Raw genomic sequence first — 23,144 nt, 5'->3', positions numbered from 1 at the left:
GTACTTTATGTACATCTAAATTCATCCACTTTACATTTTCTTGGATATGCATGGCCCTCACCACTATCTCCTTATTTGATAGAAAAAGACGACGTAGTACACAAAATCATGCTCTACAACTTACATACTCTATTCTTTAAAAGTTACATTACCTTTGTGAAACATCACTCAGTATATAAGGCTAGTTTTGTTGTGTGGCTAAACTTGTAACTGGTTGAGTCCTGATTTAGGGGTAGCATAGAATTAACTTATAGCTTTAAGAAAAACAAAATATATGAATGGACTCCACTTTTAACAATGGTGATTTAGACTGGAAAAGCATGATTTGGAGAATCATTTCTATCATAAGAATAATGAGTACACCATAGTAAGTAGGGACTTCTATGATCTAGGAAATCAAGAAGCATATGATAATGAAATACAACTTGGAATCAGGAGAACCTTTGGAAATCTCAAATAACTTCACCAAGTGGCCAAAAGTTACTGTAATATAACAACATATTTTTCAGCAAAAATGGGTATGTTTGAAGGAATAGTGGTTCCAACAAAGTTATATGGTTGCAAGGCGTGAGCTATACATAGAGTTGTGCGGAGGAGGGTGGATGTGCTGGAAATGAGATGTTTGAGGGCAATATGTGGTGTGAGGTGGTTTGATCGAGTAAGTAATAATAGGGTAAGAGAGATGTGTGGTAATAAAAAGAGTGTGGTTGAGAGAGCAGAAGAGGGTGTTTTGAAATGGTTTGGTCACATGGAGAGAATGAGAGAGGAAAGATTGACCAAGAGGATATATGTGTCAGAAGTGGAGGGCACGAGGAGAAGTGGGAGTCCAAATTGGAGGTGGAAAGATGGAGTGATCGGGGCCTGAACATGCAGGAGGGTGAAAAAGGCGTGGAAGGAATAGAGTGAATGGGAACGATGTGGTATACCGGGGTTGACGTGCTGTCAATGAATTGAGCCAGGGCGTATGAAGTGTCTGGGGTAAACCATGGAAGGTTCTGTGGGGCCTGGATGTGGAAAGGGAGCTGTGGTTTCAGTGCATTATACATGACAGCTAGAGACTGAGTGTGAACGAATGTGTCCTTTGTTGTCTTTTCCTAGCACTACCTAGCACACATGCCAGGGGTGGGGGTTGTTATTTCATGTCTGGCGGGGTGGCGATGGGAATGAATAAAGGCAGACAGTATGAATTATGTACATGTGTATATATGAATATGTCTGTGTGTGTATATATATGTATACGTTGAGGTGTATGGGTATGTATATTTGAGAGTGTGGACGTGTATGTATATACATGTGTATGGGGGTGGGTTGGGCCATTATTTCGTCTGTTTCCTTGCACTACCTCGCTAATGCGGGAGACAGCAACAAAGCAAAGTAAATAAATAAATAATTTTTCAGATAATAAAAAAGTTCATTTTGTCTCTATGACTCTATTAGCTTTACATTGGTAATGCTAATGGCATGTTTAGAAAAAATAATAAAAATCGCAATGCATGAATTTGAGTATTATGCATTACTGAACAAGATTAAATATGGTGAAAATATGGCTGTTGAGACCAAGGAAAGTGTGTGTTTGACACGTAAAAAAGTAGGTAAAATACATGAAAAAATCAAAAGAACATATGAAAGCCTCATCTAATACCCCTAGCTGCCAAAGTGTACACCAAAAATATCTTCATTATACTTAATCACTGTTATCTGTGTCAGCAAGGTAGCGCCGGGTAGCAGATGAAGAATGGCCCATCCACTCATATACACATATGTATATACATAAATGCCCATACATGCACATATACATACATATCCATATCAACATATGCATACACAGACATACACATATATACACATGTACATATTCATACTTACTTGCCTTCATCCATTCCTGTCGCTACCTCTCAACATAGGAAATAGCATCTCCTCCCCACCTTCAGCAAGATAGTGCCAGAAAAAGACAAGAAGGCCACATTCATTCAGATTCAGTCTCTAGCTGTGATGTATAATGCACTGAAATCACAGTCCCTATCCACATCCAGGCCCCACAGACCTTTCCATGGTTTACCCTAGATGCTTCACATGCCTTGGTTCAGTCCATTGACAGCACATCGACCCATGCGTACCACACTGTTCAAATTCACTCAATTTCTTGCACACCTTTCACCCTCCTGTATGTTCAGGCCCTGATTACTCAAAATCTTTTTCACTCCATCCTTCCATCTCCAATTTTGTCTCCCACTTCTTGTTCCCTCCACCTTTGACACATTTATCCTCTTTGTCAATCTTTCCTCACTCATTCTCTGCATATGTCCAAACCATTTCAAAACACCCTCTTCTTCTCTCTCAGCACCACTCTTTTTATTACCACACATCTCTCTTACCCTTTCATTACTTACTTGATCAAACCACCTCACACCATGTATTGTCCTTAAACATTTCATTTCCAACACATCCACCCTCCTCCATAGCTCATGCCTCACAACCATATAACATCGTTGGAACCACTATTCCTTCAAACATACCCATTTTTGCTCTCTGAGATAATGTTCTCTCCTTCCACACATTCTTCATCGCTCCCAGAACCTTTGCTCCCTCCCCCACCCAGTGACTCACCTCCACTTCCATAGTTCCATCCCTTGCTAAGTCCACTCCCAGATATCTAAAACACTTCACTTCCTCCAATTTTTCTCCTTTCAAATCTACATTCCAATCAACTTGTCCCTCAACCCTACTGAATCTAATAACCTTGCTCTTATTCTTATTTACTCTCAACTTCCTCCTTTCACACACTTTTCCAAACTCAGTCACCAACCTCTGCAGTTTCTTACCCAAATCAGCCAGTGGAGCTGCATCATCAGCGAACAACAACTTACTCACTTCCCAGGCCCTCTCATCCACAACAGACTGCATTCTCTCCCCTTTCTTCAAAACTCATGCAGCTCCCCCCCCCTAACAACCCTATCCATAAACAAATTCAACAACCATGGTGACAAACTGACATTCACTGGGAACCAATTACTTTCTTCTCTTCCTTGGTAAATCCTTTTCACTGCTTCAAGCAATTTACCTCCTACACAACATACTCTTAAAACCTTCCATAAAGCATCTCTATCAACCCTATCATATGCCTTCTCCAAATGCTACATACAAATCCATCTGTTTTTCTAAGTAGTTCTCACATACATTCTTCAAAGCAAACACTTGATCCACACATCCTCTACCACTTCTAAAACTACACTGCTGTTCCCCAATCTGAAGCTCTCTGCATGCCTTCACCCTCTCAATCAATACCCTCCCATATAATTTCCCAGGAATACTCAACAAACTTATGCCTGTGTAATTTGAACACTCACCTTTATCCCCTTTGCCTTTGTACAATGGCACTATGCATGCATTCTGCCAATCCTTAGGCACTTCACCATGATCAATACATACAATGAATATCCTTACCAACTACTGCAATACCATCCAAACCCCCCGCTTTGCTGGCTTTCAACATCCGCAAAGCTTTCACTACCTCTTCTCTCTTTACCACACCATTCTCCCTGACCCCTCTCACTTTGCACACCACCCCGACCAAAACCCCTTTATCTGCCACTCTATCATCAAACACATTCAAGAAACCCTCAAAATACTCACTCCATATCCTTCTCATTTCATCACTGCTTATTAATACTTCCCCATTGGCCTGCTTCACCGATGTTTCCATTTGTTCTGTTGTCTTACACATGTTATTTACCTCGTTCCAAAACATCTTTTTATCCTCCCTAAAATTTAATGATACTCTCACCCCAACTCTCATTTGCCCTCTTTTTCACCACTTGCACTTTTCTCTTGACCTCCCGCTGCTTTCTTTTATTAATTTCCCAGTCATTTGTACTACTTTCCTGCAAGTATCATCCAAATGCCTCTCCCTTCACTTTCACCAACAACCTTACTTCATCCCACCACTCACTACCCTTTCTAACCTGCCACCTCCCACCTTTCTCATGCCACGTGCATCTTTTGGGCAAGCCATCACTTCTTCCCTAAATACATCCCATTCCTGACCCACTCCCCTCATGTCATTTGCTCTTTCCTTTTGCCATTCTACACTCAATGTCTCCTGGTACTTCCTCACACAAGTCTCCTCTCCAAGCTCACTTACTCTCATCATTCTCTTCTCCCCAACATTCACTATCTTTTCTGGAAACCTCCACAAGATGGTGATCAGACATCCCTCTATCTACCCCTCTCAGTATATTAACATCCAAAAGTCTCTCACATGCTTATCAATGAACATGCAATCTAATAATGCCCTTTGAAACTCTCTCCTACTCACATACATATTCTTATGTATATCTCTCTTTTTAAACCAAGTATTCCCAATCACCAGTCCTTTTTCAGATCACAAATCCACAAGCTCTTCACCATTTCCATTTACGGCACTGAACTCCCCATATACACCAATTACACTCTCAGCTGCCACATTACTCACCTTTGCATTTAAATTACCCATCACTATAACCAGGTCTTGTGCATCAAAGCTGCTAACAGACGAACTCAGTTGCTCCCAAAACACTTGCCTTGCATAATCTTTCTTCTCATGACCAGGTGCATAGGCACCAGTAATCACCCATCTCTCTCCATCCACTTTCAGATTTACCCATATCAATCTAGAATTTGATTTCTTGCACTCTGTCACATACTCCCTTAACTCCTGCTTCAGGAGTAGTGCTACTCCTTCCTTTGCTCTTGTCCTCTCACCAACCCCTGACTTTACTCCCAAGACTTTCCCAAACTACTCTTCCCCTTTACCCTTGAGCTTCGTTTCACTCAGAGCCAAAACATCCACGTTTCTTCCCAAAAATATATGAACAATTAGTTATTGTGTATGGTGTAAAGAAGAATAGAGAGGTAAAAGTTTTGGCAAGTGAGAAGATGAATCAGAAAGAATGTAAGGAGTATTAAAAAAGGGTGACCAAAGGCTTAGATGGAAGTTCAGTCAATGAAGGAATGCAGTCTTGTATGAATTAGATGCTTGAAATGTTTAGGAAAGACTGTTAAAGGATGTAGAATTAGTGCTTGGATACAAGGCCATGAGATACAGGGATAAAAAGTGAAATGTATGGTGGACAGATGAAATCTAAAATATTGTGGAAGAGATGAAAAAGGAATGTACCAGTGGAAGTTCAGCAAAAGAGGAAAGAATATAAAATGTGTAAGTGGAAAGAAGCTGATAGAGTAGATGAAGATTTTGGAAGAAAGTTGAGTGAAAAATTTAGGTTAAATAAGAAATTGTACCGGAAAGAGTTGAAAAAGAAAAGAGGGGGATGTAAGAGTCGAAATGTTAATGTGAGAAATAAGAAAGGAAGAACTGATGAATGTGCAAGAAGATGAGACAACAGTTGTTACATGCATGGGTATAAATGATGGAAGGAAGAGTATACAAGTGCAAGATCCTATAGCAGGAGAGAGGTAAAAAGGGTGATGATAAGGCTGAAGATAAGAAAGGCACCTAAAGTGGATGGGATTTTGGATAAAATGTTGAAGTATGGAGGAGAAAGTATCATGGAGTGGAAGCATTTGATATGTAATTTAGTATGGAAACAGAGGATGGGTGATGCTGATATTGTTCCTTTCATTCAAAAGAGATGGTACCATGGATATGTGTAGCAATCATTGGGAATGTATCTGTTAAGTGTATGCATGAGTGTTGATTGATAGAGTGATGTGAGTGACTGAATGCAGAATAAGTGAGGAACAAAGCAATTTTAGATAAAGTCAGGGATGTGTGGATCAGCATTTTGTGGTGAAAATGACTGTGGAAAAGGATGTTGTGAAAGATAAGAAGCTGTTTGCAGGTTTACTGAACTCAAGAAAGCATATGACAGTGTTGAATGGAATGCTTTAAGGGATGCTTCAAGTATATATGGGATAGGGGAACAACTGTAGGAGGGTATGGAAGCTTCCTATAGAGTAGCGTATTAAAGAAACAGAGAAAGTATGAAATGAACAACCTGTAAGAGGTAAAAAGAAGAAAGTGTTACTAATGAAATATAGCAGAGGAGAAAGGAATAGGGAAGAAAGAAGGACTTAAAGTATATGGAGATTGGATAAATTTGGTATAGGAAAGGAGATAGGGAAAGATGAATAAGAGAAAAAGAATCTGAATTTTCCTTATTGAAAAAGAGGTACATGGATAGTAGAATATGGAATGTATAAGTGTAGCATAAGTTGATTATTAATGATGTGATGACTAAGCAGAAAAGTATGGAAAAAGCAATTAAAAGATCAGGAGTGGATCAAGCATTGTGGAAAATGACTGTGAAAAGGATTTGTGAAATAGATAGTGATAGTAGATCAAGAAAGCAATGAAGGTTGAATGGAAGCAAGGAATGCTAAAGTATAATATGGATAGGGAAATGTAGAGGGTGAACTCCTAAAGAATTATCATGTGTAAGAAGTGATGGAAGTTATGAGAAGAGTTTCAGTAAACATGTGGGTGTTAGGCAGGGCTATGTGGCCTTTTGACATACATATGATGGAATAATGAAGGAGATGAAAGCAAAACTAGGGAAAAGGGGTCAAGAGATGTAGTGTGGCAGTGAGGTATTGTGGCTAGTGACAAGCCTGTTTGTGGATGATACTATGTTCTATGCTGAGAGTGAAGAGAAGTCACAGAATGTTTTATGACGTGTGTAAACATAGGCAATTGAAGATAAATGTGAGTAAAAGTAAAAAAAAGTAAAGTAATGGTGTTTCAAAGGAAACAGACTGAAAGTATGAACTTTACAAATCCTATAGAGTAAAAGACGAAAGTGTACTAAACCATGATATAAACAGGCAGAGAAAGATGGGAAGAAATGAGAATTAAAGTATTTAAGGAGCTAACTTGGATAAATTTGGTGATATGGAAGGAGTAATAAGGGAAAGAGCAATACAGAATGGAAGAATCAATTTTCTCTTATTGGAATAATGAGGGTTAGAGGTGTAAGTATGGAAGTAAAGGAGAGATTAAGTGCAGCATATCCTCCTGACCCTGACCTAAGCAGCCAAAACTTGGACATAATGAATTACAGAGATCAAGAATCCAAGCTGTGGAAATGAGCTTTTTGAGAGGAGCATATGGTATGATTAGATGGAATAAAGAAAGAAATCAATAAATGTATGAGAGATATTGTATGGTACAGGAATGTAAAGGTAGTGAATTGTGGAGTGGTAGAGTGGGTGAAACGTAATTCTTTGAAGTGGTCTGGGCATGTGGTAAGTATCCAAGATGGGAAGTTCACATGGAGAGCCTATGACAGTACAATTAGAGGGGTTGGTGTGAGAGGAAGACCACCTGTGACATGGGAAATAGAGTGGAAGAATACTGGAGGAAGAGAAATAGTGGAAGGATGTGCGGAATGGTGTATGCAAGGGCTGCATGTAAGGATATGGATAACTGTAGACTCTTTTGATATGGCCACTATCTTGATGGGAGTTCCCAGAGGGAATGGGTGCCAGACATATATTTATTATACCTTGTTGTTGTCTCCCAGTTTAGCAAGGTACCGCAAGGAAACAGACAAAAGAATGGCCCAACCCACCCACATATACGTGTATATACATACACGTCCACACACGCACATATACATACCTATACATCTCAACGTATGCATATATATACACACACACAGACATATACATATATACATAATTCATAGTCTGTCCTTATTCATTCCCATCACCAACCTGCCACACATGAAATGACAGCCCCCTCCCCCACATGTATGCGAGGTAGCACTAGGAAAAGACAACAAAGGCCACATTCATTCACACTTAGTCTCTAGCTGTCATGTATAATGCACCGAAACCACAGCTCCCTTTCTACATCCAGGCCCCACACAACTTTCCATGGTTTACCCCAGATGCTTCACATGCCCTGGTTCAACCCATTGACAGCATGTCGACCCCTGCATACCACATCGTTCCAATTAACTCTATTCCTTGTATGCCTTTCACCCTCCTGCATGTTCAGGCCCCAATCACTCAGAATCTTTTTCACTCCATCTTTCCACCTCCAATTTGGTCTCCCACTTCTCCTCGTTCCCTCCACCTCTGACACGTATATCCTCTTTGTTAATCTTTCCTCACTCATTCTCTCCATGTGACCAAACCATTTCAAAACACCCTCTTCTGCTCTCTCAACCACACTCTTTTTATTACCACACATCTCTCTTGTCCTTTCATTACTTACTCGATCAAACCACCTCACACCACATATTGTCCTCAAACATCTCCTTTCCAGCACATCCACCCTCCTCTGCACAACTCTATCTATAGGCCACGCCTTGCTACCATATAACATTGTTGGGACCACTCTTCCTTCAAACATACCCATTTTTACTTTTCAAGATAACGTTCTTGACTTCCATACATTTTTCATCACTCCCAGGACTTTCGCCCCCTCCCCACCCTATGATTCACTTCTGCTTCCATGGTTCCATCCGCTGCCAAATCCACTCCCAGATATCTAAAACACTTCACTTCCTCCAGTTTTTCTCCATTCAAACTTATCTCCCAATTGACTTGTCCATCAACTCTACTGTACCTAATAACCTTGCTCTTATTCACATTTACTCTCAGCTTTCCTCTCTCACACACTTTACCAAACTCAGTCACCAGCTTCTGCAGTTTCTCACCCGAATCAGCCACCAGTGCTGTATCATCAGCAAACAATAACTGATCACTTCCCAAGCTCTCTCATCCACAACAGACTGCATACTTGCCCCTCTTTCAAAAGCTCTTGCATTCACCTCTCTAGCAACCCCATCCATAAACAAATTAAACAACAATGGAGACATCACACACCCCTGCCGCATACCAACATTCACTGAGAATTACAGTGAATGGCAGGGATTACAGTGTATGGCTGCTTAACGGGAAATTGGAGAGTGGAACAAGTTTGTCATCTATTTCTTAATATGCTGCTGCATTTGAACAACACTCCAACATAAGTTTGAGTGATACATTTTGACCAGAATACTGAACACTAAATATCATCTGCTAGAAAGGTTAGAAGAGTTTTTCAAAAATTCTGTATATATTCTATAAGTATTACCCACTGTTACATAAGTACCACATTTTCCCTGTTCTAGTAGCTACCAATATCATATTATTTTGGCAATATTAATACACATGTATCCCTGGGGATAGGGGAAAAAGAATACTTCCCACGTATTCCCTATGTGTCATAGAAGGCAACTAAAAGGGGAGGGAGCAGGGAGCTGGAAATCCTCCCCCCCCCTCCCATTTTTAATTTTCCAGAAGGAACAGAGAAGGGGGCCATGTGAGGATGTTTCCTCTAAGGCTCAGTCCTCTGTTCTTAGTGCTACCTTGCTGAAGCAGGAAATGGTGAATATGTATAAAGAAATGTAATAAAGTTAGCTGGTTGAGGTTGGCAGACTTGTGCTGTGTTGGCAGGGAGCCTGTCTGTTGAGTTGGTAGCCTATGAGATGCACATGGTGACTAACAATACTGGTTCCTCTACATAGATGAGTTGTGAAACAAGATTGTATTTGGTGCATAGACATTGTTGTGATAATATGAGGAACTCTTGCAAGTGAGAATTTTGTAGATTTTTGATGAGATGCATAGTGCTGGTGATTCAGTGCCATCTGAGGGATGCTGAGAGTGTGGACATACAATACTAAGAATTGTACCACAGGTCAGAACCTGTGCTTCACTGTTTCACAGATGGCCGCATTGAGGACAAGGGATACCCTATGGAGAGGTAATGTCCCAGGTGAGATCTATATGGTTCTCTGGAGTGGCATAGAATGTTCCAAGCAGTAGCTTGACTGCTTAGATATTGGTGCTAAGCTGGAGGCTCACAAGGTTACAAGGAAAAGTTGGTTTGACTAAGTACTCAGGCTGTTTTCTAGCAGTGAATTACGCAAGATTGCGTGTTGTAAAAGGCAACTAAAAGGGGAGGGAGCAGGGGGCTGGAAATCCTCCCCTTCCATTTTTAGTTTTCCAAAAGAAGGAACAGACAATGAGGCCAAGTGAGGATATTTCCTCTAAGGCTCAGTCCTCTGTTCTTAACGCTACCTCAGTGATGTGGAAATGGCGAATATGTATGAAAAGAGAGAAGTTTGCATATAAGCATTAGTGTGAGTGGTACTGGGGTTAAGGGTTATTGTGTACAGAAGTTTATGGACATAAGGTAAAAGTGTGTAAACTATTAAACTGAGCATCATAGTATGGTTGGCCACATTGACTTGTGATTCAAATCAAGAAAGTTACCAAGCACTGTGTTGATAGTTAACATCCTGGTTGTGAACAGTCTGTGAACTTTTGGCATTATTGTATTTAAAGTTGTGGATAAGGTTTCATTTAGCATTGAGAGGAAATTTACCTGTGTCTATTGTTTTGTATTTGTCAGAGCTTATTCTAGTACGATTTATTAATAAATAATCAAGCAGTTATTTGTTTTGTTTGAATAACCTATGCTGGACTTATGTTAGAGGTGAGGCAAACCCTGTGTACTCGGCTATTGGTGTTAGTTTATGTGAGGGGATTTTCGCCTCATTACATATATGTAAGGAAATGTAACTGTGAAGTAAACGATGTGTAAAGAACCCTGGGGAGGAGAGTAGTGGGTGGACAGACATCGATGCTCGCATGTTGTTGGAGACGTGTGGCGTCGCTTAGATGTATGGCTCACAGGGCGAGAGGAGCGAGGGGAAGACGAACCAATTACGTGGTCCATAAAGGTATGTTCAGGGATATTTGAGTCCTCTTAGGCTAAGACGTGATATGCGAATTTACACAAGCTTGCATAGAGCAGTCCAAGCGACAATCAGTGATACTTGTAATAAGAATGACGGGATTGTACGTACGTATTCTGGAGGGTGTTTGATACATGCCAAGCGATCAGGGAGACTAGGGCACGTGTGTAATAGGAGGTAACTGATATACTTAATAACATTGAAGTGTATTTGAAACCCACATCTTAAGGTAGATCATGTCAAATAATCAAGAAATAGAAATCTATGTAAGAAATGGACAATCTGTAATTGAGAGCAACGAATTCGATGCTAACGACTAATAGAGTTGTTTATGTTAGGGCTGCCCTCCACTGCTCTCTGGGTGATTTTGGGGATTGTAGAGTGAAATTCAGTGATACGCGTTGTATAAGGCGCCATTAATGAAGTTGCTATTCTCTCATTGTCATTGAAAAGTTGTTGGAATAAATACTGGTATCTAAAGTGCCTCGTTATTATCCGGGGTTTGCACTAACTGGTATTTTGAGAATCTTTTTGGGGATAAGCAACAGAATGCACTTCACTTTATCATTTTGAATTGTTTGCCAGGAATCACTAGTTGTCACAAAAATTGACAATTTTCATTAATCACCTGGAGCTTTTACTGTGTTACAGCTGTATTTCATGACTTTACTGCAGTCTTCTTGAATTCTAGTGTTTACAGAGATACCGATACTCAGTAAAACTAAATTCTTGCCAAAATGAGCCAAAATGATAGCAGAAATAAGATAAATTTAGGTTGTTTGGAGAAGTTGCTTGAGGTTTTCATTGGTTCACTTGATATCTAGTAGTTTCACATATTTTCATCCCATATTCTCCCTTAAACATTATAAACCCACTACCCTGGCTTAAATCACTTCTCATAACTAGTAATAGTTAATTGCTGTGAGTTTCTTCCAAACCCATGCATTACTTTCGAGGTGCCTCTAAAGTAGAACTTCAATTCGATGTGAAGTGTAAGGAGTCCATGGATATGCCTCTTGGGAAATGTTTAGACGCACCACTTTTATAAGTTTGAAGTTTTCGATTTTTTCTTTTGGATTCTTTGTTACTACTGGAGGAATGGTATGAGTGTGAGATTTTCCTGCAATACACTAGAAATATCTTTCAATATCCTCTCGAGTGGTGGGGTCATGATGGATAGGGAAAATGTGTGGTTAAAAAATAAGGTTGTAAAATGTGGAAATAAAGAATATGCTTTTTTGATGTTAAAAGTATTCATTCTTGATATTTTATGTATTCTTATGAAAGATATGTATAGTAGTCTATAAATCTCTACCTTGATATTTTTTTGTTTGTTTAGATTGTAAGCAGCGAGTTCAGGGTATTTACTGTTTATGCTCAACAGAAGTTACAAAATTTGTTTTATGTAATCGATAGATCTGTTTTTTCTCCTGTCAGAGGGATAAAAAGAAAATACCTGAGTAAAGTAGGATTTGGCTCTCCAGGGGTCCTCAGGTCAAGTAAGGCCCATTGTTTTAACACTTATGTCTCCGGAATGTGTGATTAGCGGGAGAAATTAGGGTCAAAATTGTTGGAATCACATCAAATGCCATCAGAAAGATATATCTATCACCAAAAATTCTGTGTGGGGAGGAAACTATAAAATTCCTGACTTGAGATGTCTGAAAAGGTATAAGAATCTGACCCAGTGTGGGAGATATCTCAGAAGCATTAATTCAAGCTCTGAATTTATGTAGTCATGAACTCATCCTATATTTTTGCAATACTCGATTTTATAGATTCAAAATTTATGGGACATGACATTATTCACTGGTATGCATAAATTATAAAGACTAGGCATGTCTACACTCTACAGACAAGTTTTCTTTTTATAGTATCTTTTGCTTTGTATGTTAATGGAATGAAAAAAAGATTTATAGAATCCACTCATCAGTGTATACTAAGCTTTCAGAGACAAATATGATTATTGGACCTCATGTTCTATCATTACATGTTCTCATCATTACATATATGTGTCTTTTATAGACAAGTAAATATTCTCTAAAATAATATAATTGATAGAGATGCTCTGTGGAAGGTATTAAGAATATATGGTGTGGGAGGAAAGTTGTTAGAAGCAGTGAAAAGTTTTTATCGAGGATGTAAGGCATGTGTACGTGTAGGAAGAGAGGAAAGTGATTGTTTCTCAGTGAATGTAGGTTTGCGGCAGGGGTGTGTGATGTCTCCATGGTTGTTTAATTTGTTTATGGATGGGGTTGTTAGGGAGGTAAATGCAAGAGTTTTGGAAAGAGGGGCAGGTATGAAGTCTGTTGGGGATGAGAGAGCTTGGGAAGTGAGTCAGTTGTTGTTCGCTGATGATACAGCGCTGGTGGCTGATTCATGTGAGAAACTGCAGAAGCTGGTGACTGAGTTTGGTAAAGTGTGTGGAAGAAGAAAGTTAAAAGTAAATGTGAATAAGAGCAAGGTTATTAGGTACAGTAGGGTTGAGGGTCAAGTCAATTGGGAGGTGAGTTTGAATGGAGAAAAACTGGAGGAAGTGAAGTGTTTTAGATATCTGGGAGTGGATCTGGCAGCGGATGGAACCATGGAAGCGGAAGTGGATCATAGGGTGGGGGAGGGGGCGAAAATTCTGGGGGCCTTGAAGAATGTGTGGAAGTCGAGAACATTATCTCGGAAAGCAAAAATGGGTATGTTTGAAGGAATAGTGGTTCCAACAATGTTGTATGGTTGCGAGGCGTGGGCTATGGATAGAGTTGTGCGCAGGAGGATGGATGTGCTGGAAATGAGATGTTTGAGGACAATGTGTGGTGTGAGGTGGTTTGATCGAGTGAGTAACGTAAGGGTAAGAGAGATGTGCGGAAATAAAAAGAGCGTGGTTGAGAGAGCAGAAGAGGGTGTTTTGAAGTGGTTTGGGCACATGGAGAGAATGAGTGAGGAAAGATTGACCAAGAGGATATATGTGTCGGAGGTGGAGGGAACGAGGAGAAGAGGGAGACCAAATTGGAGGTGGAAAGATGGAGTGAAAAAGATTTTGTGTGATCGGGGCCTGAACATGCAGGAGGGTGAAAGGAGGGCAAGGAATAGAGTGAATTGGAGCGATGTGGTATACCGGGGTTGACGTGCTGTCAGTGGATTGAATCAAGGCATGTGAAGCGTCTGGGGTAAACCATGGAAAGCTGTGTAGGTATGTATATTTGCGTGTGTGGACGTATGTATATACATGTGTATGGGGGGGGGGTTGGGCCATTTCTTTCGTCTGTTTCCTTGCGCTACCTCGCAAACGCGGGAGACAGCGACAAAGTATAATAAAAAAATAAATAAAATAATATAATTGACATATTTGCTATTTAGTGTATACAAGTAATAATTACCCCACAAACAATAATACAAATATGTCAGAACAGCTCAAGAAAACAAGCTTTGTATACTTAAGGAAATTACACAATTCTTGGTATGTAGTTCCTTTTATGTCTGTTATGACTATGATATGCAATTGATTATTGGTTAGAGTTACAAATTTAGTGCCACCATTGTTTTAGATTTGGAAAATGATTTTTTTACAAGGGAGTTATTTTATATTAAAATGGTGCCTCAAAACTAGGATAATTTGTTGTTTTACTAACTACTGTAAATGTGATTTTGGTGACGACACCTACATATATGGACATTGAAGAAAGGCAGGCATGTTTCTAGTTTATGGATGCCACCTTTCTAGATGAGAGATCAACGAAAATTTCAGGAATGCATCGTTGGTATGAGCAAAGATGGTGCAGAGTTTGAGACTTTAAGTATAGCACTTGTAAGTTGTTCATTGTCAATATTTCATAGAATGGGTAGGACTTTTAAGTTGAGGAAAATTTTGCGATAAAGAAAGGAAAAACTACAACAGAATATCATTAGAAGTATATACATATTTTTTGTTGTAGGAGTAAATGAACAAGAAGGATGCCTTCTGGTTTTCCAACATCATTTTTGTAATGTCTTCATCGATAGCATGATGACTGTAGATAAGTGACTTTCCAATGGATGGCTAATCAAAACATTTAGTGGCCCTTATTTGGATTCTGTAGTTTTATTTGATTCATATTTCAACACAAAATATGACATGCAGTAATGGAACAAGAAAGCTTTTATGTAGAGTATATAAATGCTTATTACCCCCACATATATGTGCATTCCAGTGAAAGCAATCGTGCCTCCAGATGTTTTAACCTGACAGTCTGAGCTTTGCAAATTTGTTGGATAAGTTCAGACATCTACATGAATTAAGGACTTGGAGTAATGCTTATATCTATGCTGCATGTGGTCAGATTTTAAAATCTTTTTAGTCTTCTGAACTCGAATTTTTGTACAGTTCCATACAAGCAAAAATTATGGTGGAGATAAGTAGAATATTTTATGCATATTAGGATTATTCAACCCCATATTTTCCCTGTCCCACATGACTATACCACTAATGAGTTACTATCAGAAGATAGGGTTAAAGGGTATTAAATCAAAGTCCTACACTCCCACATCATTCCTTACAATAGCAACACAGTGTCCTTAATAAAGTAAAACTGATATATGAAACCTATAAGGTTGGTGCCTCTTGTCTAGGCTTTTACTGAAATGGCTGTCAGTGGACTTACACTAACTAGAAGTGATTTAGACTGGTAAATTTTTTACTGAAATGCCTGTCAGTGGACTCCTTACACTAACTAGAAGTGATTTAGAATGCGAAATTTTTTACTGAAATGCCTGTCAGTGGACTCCTTACACTAACTAGAAGTGATTCAGAATGAGAAATTTTTTACTGAAATGCCTGTCAGTGGACTCCTTACACTAACTAGAAGTGATTCAGAATGAGAAATTTTTTACTGAAATTCCTGTCAGTGGACTCCTTACACTAACTAGAAGTGATTTAGAATGGGAAATTATAAGATGACTTTCTGTTTTAGGGGCACCACAGTAGTAATGTGTGAGTTTGGAGAAAGTTCATAGTAATGAACTGTTTATACATAGCAGAAGTGATTTCAACAGGGTTAGTGGGATTTAGGATATTATTATGATCTTATGACTGTGAATGTGATAGTGGTGAGGTTTATGATGGTTATGGGGAGTATGGGGTTAGAATAAGTGAAACTGCTATATATCAAGAGAGTCTATGAAAATCTCATCTAACTAGTCCCACTAACCAAAATTTACCTTATTTTTGTTGTTATATAGGTATGTATTCTACCTTTGTATTTGTATCCCTAGACATTGAAATATAAAAAGATTGCTGTAGAGTCTGTGGAGTACACTTGTAAAACTCTAGGAGGTTCACTTGACTAATTTAATGTAAATTATTTTTATTAATGTATTGTTTTGTTTCACAGTCTCCATTTTAATGATGTGATGGGAAATTTATTTAGACTATTAGGTATTGCCAGGCTTGCAGTATTTGATTCAATGCCACACCAAATTTTTGTATTTGATTACAGCCAGATAATTGCTCCTCCTAGTCATATAACATGTGATGAATTATAGTGATACTCTGTCAGTTTTGTGACTCCTTGTGATTGATGTCTTACAATCCAAAATTAGAAAGTGAAGTGCATTTTATACAATCCAGAACTAGAAAGTGAAGTGTATTCTATGTATGACCAGTATGATTCAAAAAGTATATTTTAGAAAAGCAGAATACTGCATAATTAACATCATTTCAGGTAGTAGACTTTTTATATCATACTTTTGCTAGTGCATTTCCCCAACTTTTATGCACTCTGCATTTCTTTGTTTTCCTCATTCAAGCGAAATTTGCCTTTAACTTTTATTGCGTGATTTTGTTTTGCAGTGTTTGTGTAGTGTTTAAAGAATATAATTACAGTTGCAGTGCATGATGTGAAGCATTATATTCTATCCCTTAGTAATGCCATAGATAAAATGATATTGTTGGATGTTATATGAAGGCACATGTAGTGTTAATGTGAAAATATTTGTTATAACAAAATCATCATATCTATGAAAACCTTTCAGAACTTTATAGTAGATGAGATTTGATGTTAAGCATTCTGTTTGGTATATAATATTCAAACTCAGTCAAATGCACCTGAATATCAACAAACAAATGACAAACCTGTTCCTCTGTTCAACTTCCCCACAAGTAGTCATTATGATCCCCACCTTCAGACTAGTTTATTGTCAGTATATTTCTGCTGTATATTTGGCTGTTAAGGGTGGATAGATAAGGTTTCCATATATTCTTTAGATTTTTAAAAGTGCTTTATCTACTTTTACGTTAGTCAACTCTATGTCTTCCCAGAACCAAATAACCCTAATCACTCTCACCATATATGATATCATTCATTTAAGTATATTGCCCTAAATCTTGTCTTTAACTGTTATTGAATGCTCTAAACACACTTTTAGTATTGCTAAGCTATATTACCATGGCTATTAGAGTTGAAGAGATAAATTGGACTTTTGTTATTTAATGTCTTTGTGTATTATGTAGTGTCTTTTGCATTTTAGTTCCAAGGGTGCTCATTCATTATGTATGCTGTAATTGCTGAGTATATCTGTATCTTCTTGGTACATGCAACCAATACAGCATAAGATGATGAAAATTATGTATATTTTAACAGTGATATGTAAAACTAAGGTAACTCTTGGCTCCTTGGTGAAGTCAATAGAGATTTTGAAAGGTTTTCTTAATTTCTAGTTGTATTTCATTTATGTATGCCCCTTAGTTTCCTAAAACATAGCAGTTACCACTTGTCTGTAATTCTTAAGATAGAAATAATTCTCCAAATCATGCTTTTCCAGTCCAAACCACTTTTGCTAAGGTTGGAGTACATTGGTACATTTTATTATATCAAAGCTATATGTTAATTCTCTGGTTCTCCAAATCTGGAATACACCAGTTACTAGTTTAGCTGCACAACAAAGCTCATTTTGGGTACACAGTGATGTTATTTTTCAAAGGTAATGTTGCTTTTGAAGAATAGAATATAAATTGTAAAGCAAGATTTAAGGTCCTAATCCTTCTTCTTTTAAAGGAAATAAGGTGATGGTGGTAAGGGCTATGCATAGCCAGGAAATGTAGGTTTGTTCAACATAGATATAGATAAAACACTAAAAGAATCATTGGAAATTTATGTAAACCTCACCCATCCTCACTTAGCAACAAATATTCACCAATATCTTGTTATTTTTTTTAGAAATAAACTGATTGGTTACCACTTGCAAGCTGATGTTGGTTGCCACTTGCAAGCTGATGTTGGTCACCACATGCAAGCTGATGTTGGTTACCACTTGCAAGCTGATGTTGCACATTGTTTATGTTGCAAGCTGATGTTGGTCACCACATGCAAGCTGATGTTGGTTACCACTTGCAAGCTGATGTTGCACATTGTTTATGTTCGTATAGACACTAATGTATTCTACTCCATACCTTACAAGGTGTTGTCACACATATCTTTTTTTTATGGTGAAGGCTCCAGTCATGGACAAAAGTTCACCTCAAGGCTGGGCCTTAATTGAAATATAGAGAATTATGAAACAGAAAAAGAATAGACAAGGGAAAGTATATTAAAATTTTTGAGAAAGTGAAGTACCTGTAATTGAAATATGCCTGGTCATAGTTATTGGGGAAGGCATAAGAAAGTAGAGAGTTCCAAAGCTCTGATGTATAGGGAAAGAAGCAGGTATCAAAATGGCCACACAATAATCATGTGATGCAGCAGCTTGTCGAGTATTGCGTGGTCTAGCTAGTGGTGGGACCACACGAACAGCCAGCTCTTGGAAGCAAAAACCAAAGTAACCCCTATGGAAGTGGGAAAATTAACCAACATTGCAGCATAGGGCAAGGGATTCAAGTTTGGAAGTTACCCTGGGACAGTTTATAAGTCCGACCTATTTCAGCTCGACTCTGTCAAGTAAGGATACAGAGCTAGAACCACCACAAACATGAAAGCAGTGCTCTGTACAAGCATGAACGGAGCAACTGTTCAGAAGAGAAGTTTTGATATTGAAAAAGGATACCCAGTTTCTTAGAGGCAGGCTTAGCTGTTCCCGTAATGTGAGATATCCAAGAAAGAGTGGATGTTACAGTAATACCAAGTATGTTCATTGAGTCAGGAGGTGGAATTAAAGAACCATCAAAGGAGAGATGAGAGTTGTGAGTAGTTTTCAAAAGAGAGATGGGTAGAAATTGGGTCTTGGAGGCATTAAACTTAAGATTACCCCACTGAGATATCTTGTCCTGTGAGAGTTTACTGTGGAAGCTATATCAAGACAAGATGCAGATTGAGTGAGAGAAGGGTGAGCAGAATTGAAGGATGTGGATGAATTCAGTGTTGAGTTGTCAACATATTGAGTGCATTGGATTATCTGTGGAGGAGAGGAAATATTTTGAAAAAAAAAATGTAGGGGAACAGGACAGAACTTTGAGGTACTCTGCTGTTCCTGGAGAAAAGGAAGGAGGCTGATCCATCAACAACTACAGAGATAAATCAGCTTGAGCTTAGAAATGAGATCCTAATGCCACACCCTGTCAAAAGCCATAGACATGTCAAGGGCAACTTAATGTGACTTCCCACAATCTTTCGAGGATGATGACTAGACAGACATTAGTAGGATAGGAAAGAATATCACCAGTGGATCTTGTCTTATGGGAACCATACTGGTGATCAGAGAGAAGACAATGATTTTTGAGGAGTTTAAGGATATGGGAGTTGAGAAGGGATTCAAAAACTGAAATGGTAGATGCTGAAGCAGTAGGATGATAGTTAGAAGGGTCAGAACAGTAACACTTCTTAGGGAAGGGATGTATCAAGGCATGTTTCCAAGGAGATGGAAAAATTTTGGTTTTTGACCAGAAATGGAAGAGATGAGCAAGCACAGGTGCAAGTTCAGAGGCACACTCTTTCAGTAAACTGAGATGGATGCAACCAGGACCATAATCCTTGCTTGTGTTCAGAGAAAGAAGTGTTTTTTGGACAGTCTGAAAAGGGATTGCGATATGAGGCATAGGATTAGTAAGAGGAGCATCAGGAGGTGAAGGAATGTTAGAGTCATCCAAAGTGAAGTTAGGGGAGAAACCCAAAGATTGTTGCTTTGTCAGTGGGAGAGACAGCTATAGTACCGTCAGAATGGAAAAGTGAGGGAAAGGTAGAGTGACAGAAGTTGCTCGAGATACCCTTGGCTAAAGACCAGAAAGACCTATCAGTGGATGACGAGGAGAGGTTATCGCACTTCCTTTGAATAAAGGAATGCTTAGCCTTGTGGATAATGTGCTTGCAACAATTAAGGGCAGTGATAAAAGCTGAAGGGGAGTCAGAGGAAGGAGAGCTTTTCCAAGTCTGATATGCTTCTTCCTTTGCCTGAATGGCCTCAGAATAGGAACGGTTGAACCACTGATTGGAGGAAGTAGTAGTTTTGGAGGGAGAGGATTATATGCTTCCATTTCTGCATGAATAACCTCTGCTTTGGATTTGGCAGAGACTGAAGCATCACCACATAAAAGACAGTGATTTACCCAAGGAAAGATGGAAAAGAATTTATGTAAGTAATTCCAGTCAGCTTCGTTGAGGTGCCAGTATATACACTTAGAAGGGTTTGCTGGAAGGGAAGGTGCCATTAGAATAGATGAGAGTGTGATCAGATGAACCAATTGGGGGGCAAGATTCTATATTTACAGTGAGATGGGCTAGAGATGAAAAACAAATCCAGAATATCAGGGCATTGTTCACAGTGGTTAGGTATATGGGTAGGTTGGGGGATAATTTGCTGTAAATCATTGAAAATGGAGAAGTGAGTGCTTCAATCCCTCCACCATCTGTGTGGGAGGAATTCAACCATTCTCTATGGTGAACATTGAAATCCCTGAGGTTAAGGATCTTGGCTTGCGGGTTGGAGGATGTCACAGTCTCATGGCAGGATTTAGATAGTTGAAGAAGGCTATAAAAAAATTGTAGAATTAGGTGAGCAATAGGCAAAACAGAGTACAAGTGTAATAGTAGGAAGACAGACTTTGAGCCACATAACATCAAAGTGTGGAGACTCAAGTTCCTTGAATCGTGCAACAGGTATGTTTATGTTGGAATAAGCTCAAATACCACCTTTGAACTGGAATCATGAGTGGAGGTTATAATTAGATATGAAAAAGGGACTAATGAGAACATCGTTGGACAACTGTATCTCAGAGAAAAGTAAGATATTAGGAGAGGTATTAGACAGATGGCATTCAACTGAGGAGAAGTTACTAGAGAGACCATGAATGTTGGTATAGTGAACAGAAAAAGAAGGTCTCACAGACAGGGAAAGGTCATGGGAGGAGTCAGTACTACTACTGCTAGAGCCCTCCCTCTCATTGGCAGTAGAGTCAGGCAGAAACCTGTAGATTCTTAGCACTCCATAATGCTGGGGACTAGAGGCCATAGATTTGACGGACTGTCATGATGACACTTGTGAATGTTTGAGTGAACAGGAATTGGCAAGACTGCTTATGTGAAATAAGTAATAATAATGAGCAAGTTTTGATTAGGTGTGTGGTGCTTGTATGAAGAAGATGGTAGGATTAACTCGGTAATCCGGTTTTGATGAGACAGAAAGTAAGACCAGCAGTCTTGACATGGAGAGTGTAACATGGTTCCGGGCACCACTTTAATGTTCCTCAGTCAGGATGGTAGTACCACTGTGGGTGGCTGTTGTCAACAACCTACTTCCATGATGATAGTATATTTCGATTATGATACTGAACTTTAAGGTAGGTAGTAGCTGCTGAGGTAAGTTAGGTGAATTTTCAAAGATTCTGTTGAATCATATAGGACTATTGTTAAAACTGAAATGTATTAATTTGTGCAATGTGACATGACATGGTCAAGTATGGGATGGAAACTGATTATGTCTTCATACACATGAACTAATCATGGTAATTTGTCTGTCTAGTTATGCAATGAAAGTATTTTTGGGTAATGAGTTCAGTGTAATATTTCCTTGAGAGTGGTAATGTAATGTTAGAGAACAGAGTAAATGTTGACTATGATTTGAAGCATCACAGTGGAATATATTGTACGGATATACATGGGACTTTAATACTGGGATTTACATGATAGGGAAATTTGGGGCTGTTGATGTTAAATTAGGAAGAATAGTCATAGAAAAGTAGCTGACCCTACAGAAACCATATATAGTAACCATATTTTATCTTAATTTTTAACATTCTAGTCAAAATTTACCAGACACACAAAATTAAACAATGCACAAACTGATGATAATATTCCAACAGAGAGGTGACAGACCAACTGACCATTTGTGTTATTATTCAACCTCGTCGCAGGACATCATATCATCATGTCCCCATCAACTCATGACATTATTGTTAGTATATTTCCACTATAAATTTTGGCTGCTATAGACTGTTAGGTGAGGTTTTCATAATTTTTCTTTAATCTTTTTACAAGTATGTAGTTTCTTATATTTAGCGTGTTATTTTTCTTGATATTCATAACCATATCCTCTGGCACCTTATTTAATGTAAAATGAATATATAATGCTCCAAACCACATACTGATTTTTATTCTGTTCTCTAAATACTGCCCTTGTACTGTATTGCAGTATTCAGATTTTTATTTGTAGCAGATTGCAATTGACTAGAACAGTTGCTTATTTTGCAGATTCTGTGGTCTCAAAAAGAAGGTAAATATCAGCCACTAGGGAAAGTTAGCTGAAGTTTTCATATATCGTTAGTTTTTGCTAGTGTTTCACTGGTTGATGGGATGGAAGACGAAGAAAACAGTTTGTACATCGCTTACCGATAATGGTCAAGTTGTCCTCACCAAACTTGGTATGGAATAGCGGTGCCATTGTGATGATCTCACACTTGTAGGTGCCTGAGGTGACCAGCTACATTTCCCATAGCACCACTGACACCCAGTTGCTGCATTCCACCTGCCGGAGGTACGTACCCCCACTTTATACTCCTCTCTCTTATTTGTCTTACTATCCCTGTTGTCATCAGTCTAATAACTTATATATATGTATATTTGATATTATTATTATTATACTTTGTCGCTGTCTCCCGCATTAGGGAGGTAACGCAAGGGAACAGACGAAAGAATGGCCCAACCCACCCACATACACATGTATATACATACACGTCCACACACGCACATATACATACCTATACATCTCAACGTATACATATATATACACACACAGACATAGACATATATTCACATGTACATAATTCATACTGTCTGTCCATATTCACTCCTGTCGCCACCCTGCCACACATGAAATGACAGCCTTCTCCCCCCGCATGTGCGTGAGGTAGCACTAGGAAAAGACAACAAAGGCCACATTCGTTCACACTCAGTCTCTAGCTGTCATGTATAATGCACTGAAACCACAGCTCCCTTTCCACATCCA

At 38.8% G+C, this 23,144-nt stretch overlaps 1 protein-coding gene across 7 annotated transcripts in view; it reads left to right on the top strand.

Annotated features, from left to right (window-relative positions):
- The first annotated feature begins 10,607 nt into the window (after positions 1-10,607).
- The window catches only part of LOC139749892 (uncharacterized), a 77,827-nt gene continuing 65,290 nt past the window's right edge, over positions 10,608-23,144 (top strand). For 3 of the 7 annotated variants that reach the window (XM_071664281.1, XM_071664276.1, XM_071664277.1), the window contains exons 1-2: positions 10,608-10,733; positions 22,391-22,673. The gene's annotated coding sequence lies outside the window, so the exon portion shown is untranslated. Of the gene's footprint in view, positions 10,734-10,834; positions 10,926-22,002; positions 22,140-22,390; positions 22,674-23,144 lie in introns of those variants that run through there. The other 4 variants (XM_071664278.1, XM_071664279.1, XM_071664282.1 and 1 more) reach the window with 4 other exon arrangements.

Source organism: Panulirus ornatus, chromosome 8, assembly GCF_036320965.1.
Source record: "Panulirus ornatus isolate Po-2019 chromosome 8, ASM3632096v1, whole genome shotgun sequence".
NCBI classification, from domain to species: domain Eukaryota; kingdom Metazoa; phylum Arthropoda; class Malacostraca; order Decapoda; family Palinuridae; genus Panulirus; species Panulirus ornatus.
The sequence above is the reverse complement of the archived record's forward strand: the minus strand, read 5'-3'. Positions and strand labels throughout refer to the sequence as shown.